We start from the raw sequence: 12,682 nt of genomic DNA, 5'->3' as shown, positions 1-12,682 counted from the left end.
CATCGATCTTATCCCCGTGTCCTGCATCTCCTTGTATCCACCATATTGCTCTTTGTTTTTGTAAGTATAACTTTTTAGATTCCACACTTGAGTGATATCACACAGTACTTGCCTTTCTCTGACTTATCTCATTTAGCATAATGTGCTTAAGGTTTCACAAATGGCAGTAGGTTCTCCTCTCTCCTCATGGCTACATAGAATTCCATTGTGTGTGTGGGTGTATATGTGTGTGTATATATATACACACACACAGACATGTATTTTTCTTAACAGAACACCAAACTTCAGCATCAGAATTTGCTAAATTTCATCTCATGAGGAGTTCCTAGAAAAATAGTAAGAGCATATTTCCAGAGTGTTTGCGGGATCTTCCTAATCTGTTTACAGTTAAGATTCTATGAGCAAAATTCCTAAGATTTTGTTCCTGCCTTTCTTCAAGTGCTAGATTTAACTTTACAGGGCATGGTGGTGATTTCAAACTGCATAATAAAATTTTAAGTCTTCATTATATAAAGTTGTCATAAACCTTTAATGGCCCCCATGAATACTTCTGAAAATAATTTGGCCTGCTCTTGGTTAGAAATCATTGAAATATAGCCAGTGGCTAAGTCTTAAAAGTTTTCTCCTTGATTTCCAAATTCCCCTCCAGAAATTCTCTGTATTTAGTGACATCATTTCATTGCAACTGATCCAGTATAGTGACCTTCAAAATGAATTATTTATCCCCCACGCACTGCATTGTTCTTACGCTATTCCTTCGGCACAGTCTCTATGGATTTCATCCACCTTAGTAAGATAGAAAATTGATAAGACATAAAGAGCAAACCTTGGAATTCGTTACCATATTTAATTTACCAAAGAAGCCTATTGTCTGCCAAGCTGGAAGCAACTGATAGAGTAACGTTAGGGTTCAAAAAGCCACCCCAGGGGAGCCAAGCAGCAGAGGACCCTGCTTGCCTTCCTTCCTTCTGTTTCCTTAGCAACAGTCACAGGTAACTCTCAGGCCTGTTGTGAAAACACATTTCCCTGCCTCCTATAACCATGACAAGTACACCAGGATGCTCATTTATTTAACATGGCAGTTCTGACGGAAGTTATACCTTTCTCCCTATTGATAAGGCAGTGGAGTGGATGGGAAGTGAACAAGCCTCAATCAGCTTATTGAATTCTTCAGTAAATCTATTCTGACTTCTGATTATGTGTTGAGCACAGTCTGGGTTCCATGAGAAAGGCAAAATAGAAATCAGACACAATCCCCTATATGTTAAAATAATCTAAAGAAGGGGCCAAAATCAAGATCAGTGTTCAGGAATAATGCTAAATGTTACCAGAATTCAGTAAAACAGGAAAATGAACTTAGTTTTATCCTCAGAATCAGTTGACATGATAGGTATATGATTCAGCCACTCTCATTTTTTTTACTCCCGTGAATAAACTTGCATTCGATTCAACAAGCTTTTGACTCAAGCTAGTGACTCACAGAAATTGGTAAAGTTAACACACACTTATTGTGTTTTAAGCCACTAAGTTCTGAGGTGATTTAAATAATAAGTAGAAAAATAATAGTATATAACTTACCTCCCAACTGCATTGCAAGCTCCTTCAGCATAGAATATTTGTTTGAATTCTTAAAATCCAGGCAGCTATTTACATAACTTTCAACACTACAGCAAAATTAGATACTGCATATGGGATCAGAGAAAGGAATCATCATTTACTGAATGCTTACTAAGGGACTTTCATATGCATGAGCTTTATATGCATTGAAATGGCTACATACATAGATAAAGAACAAGATGTTCTCTAAAAACATAAAACGTTGCACCCAAGCTGAAAAGTTATGAAGTCGATTTTTGCCTTTCTTGCTAGACATAGTTTTTTTAAAGTGAGATTATGTATGTGAGAGCATCTAATAAGCCATAAAGTGTTCTATAGACATAAGGCATCATGGCTTGCATCAGTTTATTTATCCTATCAAGTTTAAGGATTTTAATACTTCTACTCCGGTGCTGGTTTTGCCTTTCTAATACTAGAATTAGACATGTCACTGTGATACAAACGCCTCTGACTTTCTGAAAACCAGTGGAAGGACAAAAGAAAGAAATGGGATGGTTCTGGTACTGTTTTCTTTGGTTGTTACATACCCAGCAAATATTTGTGAACAAAATTGCAACAGTCAAGGTTTCCTTCTCTGAAGGAAAGAGATGGCCCACTCACATGGGTAACTGAGGACAGTTTAACAGGGTTAAGAGAAATGAGAGGAATACAGGGAAGAGGTAATGGAACTCACTAAGAATGACTGCAGGGAAAGGCCTTCCAGCAACTGTGGCCTTTGGTGGAAAACACAGCCAAGTGGTCTCAGCCTATCAGGGAGGGACCACAGGGGGGCACTTCTCAGACTTCATCCTCCCAGTGCATTTTTCTCTCCTTCCCATGCTCCACACTGGCTGAATGCAAACCATTGCCAGAGAGTAAGGCAGTCAGCTGGGATGATGCAGTTTATACTGATCAGCTTCCTGGAGTACAGGGCAGATTGGAGAGGAGTAGAGAATTAATTGAGGATGGACAATAGAAAATTTCCAACACAAAATGTAGCACTTTTTTATAATGGCAAAATAACCCCATTGATGAATGGTAGACACAGAAAGCAGAGATTTATTTCAAGGGACAGATAGACAGTAGGGCTCATATCAGGTAGGGTCTCAGAGTTGAGATAACAAGAGAAGTAAGGGACTATGTCCTCAAAAAGCATGAGCTCCAGGAAGTAAGTTAATCATGAAAAAGGGCTTAACGTTCCAAAGGGAATATTAAATACATAGCTATCTTAATGTCACTGCTCTTTAAATCAGTTACATACAATTTCTGAGCTACTTAGGTATATAAATATTCGACTTACCCAGAAGATGTTGAAAAAATCACCTACAAGCTTCAGTCAAACTGACAGTATTCCATGTTCATTTACAATGTCTTGACTTGATGACAACTTTTAAAAATAATTTTAATAGTAATAATCCATGCCTGACATGAGTAAAAGTTCACATTTTCATAACAAACATAACTAAAACATCTTTCTTATTTAAACTATAAAATTTATGCAATGCTAGTAAAGTCAAATAATTTTTAGACACATAACTTGGAAAAATCTGCTAAATGGCATTTTAGTTTAATTCATGCAATACTTTTACAGTTTTAAATTGTGATAATCCTTAGTTATAGGAAAGCTAGTAATTTTCTCGTATTTTGCATAGGTGTGCAGAACTTGCGGTAAATATGCATTTATGCTGTAGCCGTTTTTTTTATTTGCTCTCATTATGTCAATGTGATATGATAAGCCTATAAAATATTCCTAATTATGTGGCTGATTTTAGAGACACTTCCAGGGTTATATAATCTCTGACAGGAGTCTCTTAGTTGCCTGCTCACAGATCATATTTTTCCTAAGACAGGTACTTTGCTTAATTTAGTGTAAATGCCTGAGATTGCCCAAATTAGAGCAAATGTTTTAAATAATTTTAGTGCATGTCAATTGTCTCAATGTACCTTGGCCAGATTTGTGAACGTAGTTTCACTGGAAATAAATCTCAAATGTTCCTTATCTATGTGTGTGTGCCTGCTAAGTCGCCTCAGTGGTTTCCAATTCTTTGTAACCCTACAGATAAGAGCCAACCAGGCTCCTCTGTCCATTGGATTCTCCAGGCAAGAATACTGGAGCAAGTTGCTATGCCTTCCTCCAGGAGATCTTCCCAAACCAAGGATCGAACTCGTGTCTCTTAGTCTCCTGTATTGGCAGGCGGATTCTTTACCACTAACATCACCTGGGAAGCCCCTATCATCTGTACAGCAGTTTTTCTTTTTCAGGTCTGGGAAACTTAGCTGCTTCAGACAATGGCTAGTGAAATATAACCCTGGGTTCAGCCATAAATTGTGTCATCAGAATCAGCACACTTGGCATTGCCACTGGGCATGACTCAGCTTCCCCAACATTCAGTCAGCTCCTTTCCAACTGAGCTTCTAATCAAGTCCTCATTGCTTTCCTTGGAAAAATCTTTATTTCTTCTAGACCAGTGGTTTTCAAGCTTGAGAGTCCAGTAGAATCATCTGAAGGACTTGTTAAAACACATCTATACTGTAGAGTTTCAGGTTCAGTAAGTCTTGAATGTGGCCCAAGAATTTGCATCTCTGCTAATTTCTCAAGAGAGGTTAGTGCTATTGGTGAGGGACTCTCACTTTGGGAAATATTAATATCATTTATTCTTGGTAAACATTTTTTCCCTAAATCAATACTGGCCCAAGATATCTGTTATTCCTCCTGTTTCTGAGATACTCGATTTCCATAGAAAACCCACTGTCTCTAATGCAGTATCATTACTGACGCTGTATTCACACCACCTGTCCAGCTATTCCATCTTACCTGACATTTTGTGTGTGTGCATTCTTAGTCACTCAGTCATGTCCGAGTCTTTGTAACCTCATAGACCATAGCCTGCCGAACTCTTTTGACCATGGAATTTTCTAGGCAAGAGTACTTGAGTGTGTCATTTCCTCCTCCAGGTGATCTTTCTGATCCAGGGATCGAAACAGCATCTCTTGCATCTCCTGCAATGGCAGATGAATTCTTTACCACTGCGCCACCTGGGAAGCCCCATCTGACATTTTGGTAGCTACCATTAGAGGAAAGAATTGCAGGAACTTCCTTGGTGATCCAGTGGTTAAGACTCTGTGCTTCTATTGTAGGGAGCACGGGTACGATACCTGGTCAGGGAACTAAGATCCAGGGAAGGAAATTCCAATCAGATAACCAGCACTTCTCAATTATGTGTATGCATTTGATAGGACATTGGAGTGGGTAGCCTATCCCTTCTCCAAAGGATCTTCCTGACCCAGGAATCGAAACGGGCTATTCTGCATTGCAGGTGGATTCTTTACCAGCTGAGCTATTGGGGAAGCCCTGATAGGACATTATCAGACATTATTCCTATAATTACTTTCACATGTAATGATTGTCTGTTTAAGAGTGGAAATTAAATGATAATAAAAGATCCAGTTTCAACAGCGGCACCCTTATTCTGAAGCATCTCCATTAGAATCAATGATCTAGCATTGTATTAAGTCTTGTATATGAAAAGAAAAGGGTTATTTGAGGCTTCTGGTATATTAGTCCAGATCACTTAGGAATTTTCATGTTCACCTTGCCATGGCTACCTTCCTATTCTGGCAAAGGATGCAAAAGAGTGACTAGTTCATTTTTGAATTAATCAAATTTTTAAAACATCCTTTGGTTGTATCAAAAGCAGCAACCTTTGGCAACAACAGCCTTTGGCTTCTGGTTATGAATGTTATTTCAACAGGAAGAGGCCTGCATTAATAATCTGAAAAAGAAGAAAGAAAATTATTTGCATATTTTCATGATGTTAAAGAAATATAAATGATGTTAAAAATATAAACAGAATTTAAATATACCGTGGTTTTGTGTGTTAAAGATATATGATGTTAAAGAAATATAAACAGAATTTAAATATACAGTGGTTTCATATGTGTGTGTGTGTGTGTTTGTGTAGAGGTTTCTCCATTATTAAATATTCCTCCTAAGAGTGTTTAACAAGAGCTTAATGTTCATGGATAGTCAATTTCAAATAACACTAAGGAATAATTAGATTGAAGAAAAGTTGTAAACTGGGTTTAACCACTCATGTAGCTTACAGTAAAATAAATTTAACACAAAATGGAGGTATACTAGACAATGGCTTTTCAAAAATCTCTAAAATAACTATTTCTGATTGCTGCTGCTGCTGCTAAGTCACTTCAGTCGTGTCCAACTCTGTGCAACTCCATAGATGGCAGCCCACCAGGCTCCCCCGTCCCTGGGATTCTCCAGGCAAGAACACTGGAGTGGGTTGCCATTTCCTTCTCCAATGCAGGAAAGTGAAAAGTGAAAAGTGAAAGTGAAGTCGCTCAGTCGTGTCCGACTCTTAGCGACCCCATGGACTGCAGCCTACTAGGCTCCTCCATTCATGGGATTTTCCAGGCAAGAGTACTGGAGTGGGGTGCCATTGCCTTCTCTACAATCTAATCTAGTAGTTCTCCCACTTGAGTAGAGCCACAAGTTTATAAGTTGACATTAAATTCAACAACTTCTTTTGGAGGCAAACTAGATTAAAATAATAGTCCTGATTCTTATTCTTTAGAATTAAAGAAATAATTTTGTATACTTCTGATGCTTTATTTTTAACGATTTAGAAAGGAGAGTTCAAAACTGATTTTGAAAGCACAGTCTACATGGGAAAGAAACTCAAGTCTGCAACTCAGTTCAGTTCAGTTCAGTTGCTCAGTCGTGTCCGACTCTTTGTGACCCCATGAATCGCAGCACGCCAGGCCTCCCTGTCCATCACCATCTCCTGGAGTTCACCCAAACCCATGTCCATCGAGTCGGTGATGCCATCCAGTCATCTCATCCTCTGTAATCCCCTTCTCCTCCTGCCCCCAATCCCTCCCAGCATCAGAGTCTTTTCCAATGAGTCAACTCTTCGCATGAGGTGGCCAAAGTACTGGAGTTTCAGCTTTAGCATCATTCCTTCCAAAGAACACCCAGGGCTAATCTCCTTCAGAATGGGCTGGTTGGATCTCCTTGCAGTCCAAGGGACTCTCAAGAGTCTTCTCCAACACTACAGTTCAAAAACATCAATTCTTCAGTGCTAAGCTTTCTTCATAGTCCAACTCTCACTTAGGAGGTGCTAAAAGAGCCCTATGCTTGGTTCCAGCCATGGTAAGGGACCAGGCCAGCTCATCCAGAAACCTGGCGAGAGACACACCCATCTATGCCTCTAAAGCCATGTTTGCAGACATTAGTCTTAGCTGTGGAACCTACAGTGTCCCTGGGGCTTAGATTCAGTCTTACTCAGCTGTGGTCCAGAGTTATTCCTGCTAACACAGGGGCCCATCCAGGCAGCAACCCTTCCCAGGAACTTGGTGGGGGTCACTTAGGCCACTCACCTGGTAATAGGCCCACTATCTGAGAACCCAATTGTTGACCCTGAAGTAGATCCATGTCCCAGTGCTACCCCATTGAACAAGGTCCTGGAGGCCATCCCATCTACCAGGCACCAGACAGGATCCATGTGCACCCAACTCCCTGGTAATATGCTCGTCAACTTCCAGTCACACTGTATATATGTCCTGCAACAGCCTCATAACTGGCTCTGACCAAACATTACTGTGATGTCAGAGGCAACCTCAAGAAAAGTTCTTTGCCTGCTCAAGTCAGTCATGCGTGCATGCATGCTAAGTCACTTCAGTCGTGTCTGACTCTTTGCGACCCTATGGACTATAGCCCACCAGGCTCCTCTGTCCTTGGGATTCTCTAGGCAAGAATACTGGAATGGGTTGCCACCATGCCCTCTTCTAGGGGATCTTCCAGACCCAGGGATCAAACCTGTGTCTCTTATGTTTCCTGCACAGGCAGGCAGGTTATTTACCCCTAGTCTGCAAAACACACCTTCCCTGACCAGGAACTGAACCCAGGCTGTGGCAGTGAAATGCTGAATCTTAGCCACTAGACCACCAGGGCACTAGTCTAGTCTGTCAAACTGGAAACAGAAGCTTGCTCCTTCAAATGTATAGACCCAAAGCAAGGTTACATAAATCACAAAAAATCAAGTAAATATGACACCACCAGTGGATATTTATAAAGCACTAGCAAATGATCCCTCAAAAGTGGAAGTCTACAATTCACCTAACACAGAATTCAAAATAATCATCTTAAAGAAATTGAATGAACTGCAAGAGAACTTGAAGAGTCAACTAAACAAAATCAGGAAAACAGCTCATGAACAAAATGATAAGTTTAATAAAGAAATAGAAGCAATGATAAAGAACCAAAGTAAAACTCAGGAGTTGAACAATATAATGACACAACCAAAAATTCAATAGAGAGTTTAACAACAGACTTAATCATGTAGAAAAAAAGAATCAGCAAAATCAAAGACAAGTCATTTGAAATTAGCAAGTTAGAGGAATAGAAAGAAAAATAATGAAAAAGAGTGAAGAAAATGTAAATGAGACACCATCAAATGAAAAAAAAAAAAATTTGAGTAACAGAAATCCCAGAGGGAGAAGAGAGAAAGAAAGAGGCAGAAGTTTATTTAAAATAATAATAGGTGAAAACTTCCCAAATCTTGGAAGAGATTACAGATATCCAAGTACAGGAAGATCAAACTCCAAGCAAGATCAACCTAAAGAAGATCATTCCAAGGCACACTATAATGTTAAAAGTAAAAGACAAGCAAAAAATCTTGAGAGCAATAAGAGAAAAAAAGACTCATTCTATACAAGGGAACTCCATCAGGCTATCAGTGTATTTCTCTGCAGAAAACTTTCAGACCAGGAGAGAGTGGAATGACATATTCAAAGTATTGAAAGAAAAACTGCCAAACCAGAGTAGTATACTAGAAAAACTGCCCTTTGGAAATGAAGGAGAGACAAACAAAAGCTGGGACCTCCCTGGTGGTTCAGCAGTAAAGAATCTGCCTGTCAACGCAGAAGACACAGGTTCAATCGCTGGAGAACGAAATGGCAACTCCCTCCAGTGTCCTTGCCTGGGAAATCCCATGGAAAGAGAAGTCTGGCTGGCTACAGTCCATGGGGTCCCAAAAGAATCAGACATGACTTAGAAACTAAACAACAACAACAAGCAAAAGCTAAGGCAATTTATTACCACAAGAGATGCCTTGCAAAAAATCCTGAAAAGAAGTTCTTCAAAACTCCAATGGCATTTTTCATAAAACAAGTAATTCTAAAATTCATATAGACCATAGTTCAGTTCAATTCAGTCACTCAGTTATGTCCGACTCTTTGTGACCCCATGAACCGCAGCACACCAGGCCTCCCTGTCCATCACCAACTCCAGGAGTTCACCCGAACCCTTGTCCATCGAGTCGGTGATGCCATCCAACCATCTCATCCTCTGTCGTCCCCTTCTCCTCCTGCCTTCAATCTTTTCCAGCATCAGGTCTTTTCAAATGAGTCAGCACTTTGCATTAGGTGGCCAAAGAATTGTAGTTTCAGCTTCAGCATCATTCCTTTCAATGAACACCCAAGAGTGATCTCCTTTAGGATGGACTGGCTGGATCTTTTTGCAGTCCAAGGGACTCTCAAGAGTCTTGTCAAACACCACAGTTCAAAAGCATCAATTCTTCAGCACTCAGCTTTCTTTATAGTCCAACTCTCACATCCATACATGGCCACTGGAAAAACCATAACCTTGACTAGATGGACCTTTGTTGGCAAAGTAATGTCCTGCTTTTTAATATGCTGTCTAGGTTGGTCATAACTTTCCTTCCAAGGAGCAAGTGTCTTTTAATTTCATGGACCACATGATAGACCACATGATATCTGATAGACCACAGATAATCCCAAATAGCCAAAGCAATCTTGAGTGAGAATAAAGTTTGAGCATCAATTTTCTGATTTTCTTACACAAAACTGTAGTATTCAAAACAGCATGCATGCTGCATGCTAAATCACTTCAGTCGTGTCCAACTCTTCGTAACTATGGACTGTAGCCTACCAGGCTCCTCTGTCCAAGGGATTCTCCAGGCAAGAATGCCGCAGTGGATTGCCATTTCCTTCTCCAGGGTATCTATGTGAACAAGGGATCAAACATGCATCTTTTTCATCTCCTGAATTGGCAAGTGGGTTCTTAAATGCAGACACACAGACCATCAGAGTAGAATAGAGAACTCTGAAATAAAGTCTCAGATAAATGGTCAACTAACTTATATGCAGAGTACATCATGAGAAACGCTGGACTGGAAGAAACACAAGCTGGAATCAAGATTGCTGGGAGAAATATCAATAACCTCAGATATGCAGATGATACCACCCTTATGGCAGAAAGTGAAGAGGAACTAAAAAGCCTCTTGATGAAAGTGAAAGTGGAGAGTGAAAAAGTTGGCTTAAAGCTCAACGTTCAGAAAACGAAGATCATGGCATCCGGTCCCATCACTTCATGGGAAATAGATGGGGCAACAGTGGAAACAGTGTCAGACTTTATTTTTCTGGGCTCCAAAATCACTGCAGATGGTGACTGCAGCCATGAAATTAAAAGACGCTTACTCCTTGGAAGGAAAGTTATGACCAACCTAGATAGCATGTTCAAAAGCAGAGACATTACTTTGCCAACAAAGGTCCGTCTAGTCAAGGCTATGGTTTTTCCTGTGGTCATGTATGGATGTGAAAGTTAGACTGTGAAGAAGGCTGAGCACCAAAGAATTGATGCTTTTGAACTGTGGTGTTGGAGAAGACTCTTGAGAGTCCCTTGGACTGCAAGGAGATCCAACCAGTCCATTCTGAAGGAGATCAACCCAGGGATTTCTTTGGAAGGAATGATGCTAAAGCTGAAACTCCAGTACTTTGGCCACCTCATGCGAAGAGTTGACTCATTGGAAAAGACTCTGATGCTGGGAGGGATTGAGGGCAGGAGGAGAAGGGGATGACAGAGGATAAGATGGCTGGATGGCATCACTGACTCGATGGACATGAGTTTGAGTGAACTCCAGGACTTGGTGATGGACAGGGAGGCCTGGAGTGCTATGATTCATGGGGTCACAAAGAGTCGGACACGACTGAGCGACTGAACTGAACTGAACTGAATTTTTGAGAAAGGGACCTAAGAATACTCAATAGGGAAAACCGGATATGCAAAAAAAATGAAGTTGAACACTTATCTTATACTTCTCACAAAATTTATCTCAAAATGGATTAAAGACTTTAGTGTAAGACCTGAAAAGTATAAAACTCCTGGAATAAATCAAAGGGAAAGCTGCTTGTCATTGGTCTTTGCAATGAATTTTTGGATATAATATACAACAAAGCAGAAATAAATAAGTGGAACAACATCAATCTAAAAACCTACACAGCAAAAGAAATGGTGAATACAATGAAGATGCAACCAATGAATAAGAGAAAAGATTTGAAAACTGTTGATCTGATAAGGGGCTACTATCTGCAATATATAATGAACTCATATCACTCAGTAGCAAAATCCTCCAAATAACCCAATTAAAAAGTGAGCAGAGGACACGAACCAGCTTTTTTCCAAGAAGACATACAAATGGCCAATGGATATATGAAAAAATGTGTAAAAACAGCAATCACCAGGGAAATCCAATCCAAACTACAGTACTTCCTCACATGGTTAGAACGGCCATCAACAGAAAAAGACAACAAATGTTGGCAAGGATGTGGAGAAAAGAAAATTCTTTTACACTGTTAGTAAGAATGTAAATTGGTAAAACCACTATGGAAAACAGTGTGAAGTTTCCTCAAAAAATTCAAGTTAGAATTACCATATGATCTAACTATCCTATTTCTGGCTATATATAAAGGAAATAAAATCACTTTCTTGAAGAGATAACCACACTTCCATGTTCACTGCAATGTTATTCATAATAGCCAAGACATGAAAGCAACCTAAGAGTCCATCAGTGGGTGAATGGATAAAGAAGATATAGTATATATATGTACAAGGGAGTATTATTCAGGCATAAAAGAAGGAAATCCTACTATTTATGGAAAGGAATGGACCTTGAGAGCTTTATACTATATGAAATGTCAAGACATAGAAAGACAGATACTCTTTGTTCTCAGTGATATATGGAATCTAAATCTAAACTTACAGGAATAGGGAGTAGATAGTGCTAGCCAAGGGCTGGGGGGAGGGTAGAAAATAGGGAGATATTGTTCAAAGGTACAACCCCCTGCTATAAGATGAATGAGTTCTGGGGATCTAATATGCAGCACAGAGACTAAAGTTAACAATCCTGTATCATACACTTGAGAGTTATGCTAAGGGAGTCAATCTTAACTTTTCTCACCAAATGAGAAAAAAACATAATGATGTGAGATAATGGATCTGTTAATTAACTTTACTGTTTCAATCATTTCACAATATGTATGTATATACCTTAAACTATTACAATATTATACATCAATATATCTCAATCAAACTGAAAAATAATTTTTTAAAAATTTAAGGGAAAGAAATACAATCTACATAGGACAGTGTTTTATCAGAAAAAGGTTATTACAGTCATTTCTGCTTTGGGCATGAACGTCATCTTTTTTAAATTTTGTGTTTAACTCTGTTCTCATTTAATACTGGTATTCAACAGTAGAAAGCCTCACCGTAGGATGAAATTACATTAGTAATTATGTGATGTAACCAGAAGCCACAGCAGGCAGGCAGATATGAAGTTTGGGTCAGGAAAAAGACTTTTGTGATCAGAACATAAGGCATAGAACTGACAATGAGCCAGTGTGTGTTTGGCCAAGCACGGAATCAAATTGCACTTCTGAAAGAGGGACGTGATGAGTGGATTTGACTGATTATACATACAAATTCAAATTCAACATCTCCATAGGTGGTACTGTACTGTAAGCCCAGTTTTTCTAACATTGTCAGCAGCTTTTCCATTCACAGCAGCAGCAATCCAATTAAAATGGCCATCAGAGCAGAGCTGATCTGCATTAAGTGGCTTCCATTAATGTCATATTTAATTTAGATGTACGGTGTTGAAGGTGCTCATTACTGTCCTCTGCAAATCTTCATACAGCTTGTGGACATCAAATTTTATAAATTATATTTACATCTTTTATGAAAAATGAAGATCAATTGGCTTGTATTTCA

The sequence above is a fragment of the Bos indicus genome, chromosome 9, assembly GCF_029378745.1.
Source record: "Bos indicus isolate NIAB-ARS_2022 breed Sahiwal x Tharparkar chromosome 9, NIAB-ARS_B.indTharparkar_mat_pri_1.0, whole genome shotgun sequence".
NCBI classification, from domain to species: domain Eukaryota; kingdom Metazoa; phylum Chordata; class Mammalia; order Artiodactyla; family Bovidae; genus Bos; species Bos indicus.
This window is presented reverse-complemented; position numbering follows the sequence as displayed.